The sequence below is a fragment of the Sycon ciliatum genome, chromosome 6, assembly GCF_964019385.1.
Source record: "Sycon ciliatum chromosome 6, ocSycCili1.1, whole genome shotgun sequence".
NCBI lineage: Eukaryota > Metazoa > Porifera > Calcarea > Leucosolenida > Sycettidae > Sycon > Sycon ciliatum.
This window is the reverse complement of record NC_088648.1, coordinates 32,382,649-32,384,507: the sequence shown is the minus strand read 5'-3', so window position 1 is coordinate 32,384,507 and position 1,859 is coordinate 32,382,649.

Here is a 1,859-nt window from a genome sequence, read left to right as displayed (position 1 = left end):
GGTTTCGAGGAAAATCAAATGAGTACAAGAGTATGGTGTGTGGCCGCCAGGTTAAACTGGGTTAGGCATTGGCTACCACAAACAGCTGCAGGCAGCGAGTTCCACTGTTCCACTTTTTGTCCTGATGGTCGGATTGTGACATTGTGTAGCTACTTTTTTTTCTCAGTCACTGTTGCGTTTCTGTATTGTTTTCCTTATTTACTTCTACATGTACATGTATTAAATTTTATTATGTTGTTCTCGGCGGGCCAACATCTCAGTGTGAATCATTCATGCCCACTTTACATTCTTCAAAGCATTCGTCTAGTGATTGAGTTGAATCTTTTACACAACCTTGACCCATCTGCCTAGAGTTTCTTTAGATTGGACTATTTTCATTTTATCGCCGAGTTTCATCTCTTGTATCTTTGGTTTTCTTCCTTCTTTCCATGTCGTGTTGATTGAATAAATAAACCCGTTTTTGACATTGTACATGTGCATGTACAGGTACACTATGGAGTGTGCTAGATGTAGATGCAGGCGAATCTTGCACATGCATGTTGAATTAACGGCTAGTCCTGTGCGGATTATGCTCGGTAATTTGGTGAATTATGCTCAAGTTCCACTATGCCCAAAGTATGCGAGTGATTGTGGTACATGATGGTGGAGTTATGCCAATGATGGTGCTATACTATGCTAACCGGGTCCAATCTAATAGTAATAGTAGATCTACATGTTTGGTAAACTCAGTACTAGTACAATGTAGTAGTAGTATTTATTTTATTTACCATCGGATGCCTCAACAGTGATATACACAACTCTTAAGAGGGCCGATAAAGGGATAAGTGGAAAGGGAAAGAAAAGAAAATAGAAAAATTGGAATCCAGACATCAAGCAGTACAGTAATCAAACACCAAGTCGACTTCAAGCTCAAGCAAGCAATGTCCAGTAGAGACTATGCATGCGGATGGTCGCAGCACTACATCAATACAGTACAATCATGTACATCTACCTATCTAAAGTATGGTTTTATGCAGTGAAACTCTGGAACCGATGTTGTGGGTACACCAAGGAGTCGTACCCAAACCGGTTTGGGTACGACTCCCTGGTGTACACCGACCACGCCCGGAACATGCCAGGAAAGGGAAAGCCACCCAAAAATCTCGTCAGCGGAGCTCAGTATGACCTTTAAGTGAAATACTAGTACCTTATTTTAATTAAAGATGGACGAAAAACCAAGCGCCAAGCATGGATACATTCATGCCCAAGCATATTGCTGCCTGATGATCGTAGTAATACGTGAATATCAGAGTTGCGACACAGCTTCCAATCTCTCTTGTGTACACAAGCATAGATTGTTGTTTGTTGTTGTTGCTGCTGTTGTTAATGTCGTAGTCGTCGTCATTGTCTATGATGGCAATGTTGCGGTGCGACTTGGTCCCGCAACTAACCATCGTCAGGCAGACCACAAAAACCCAGAAACTCCTTTAATCGACATTACCACTCGTTTTCAACAAGAACACCAAAGAACACACCGAACAACGATCGCCAAATCGCTGTCCTGGGCAAAACGTGCAGCGTGCGTGCATTTGGCTTGCGCTGCATGCATGCACACAACGACGTGGCATAGAGAGAAAATGCAGCGTACAGAAAATGCATGATCATCGTAGCCATAGAGATACTAAATGTGGCGACTGCCAAAGTCCGCGTGCAGCGCGGACTTGTACGAGTGCATGCAACGAAAAGAAAAGCAATAATTTGAAATGCAGAACAAGCAGAAACTAATAATGACTTGCAATGTGCTGGAGTGAAAGAATAAAGAATTGTTGGTTACGGAGGTGAAAACAGTGTCTGTCAAGGGGTGCTTGCACCCAGCGACA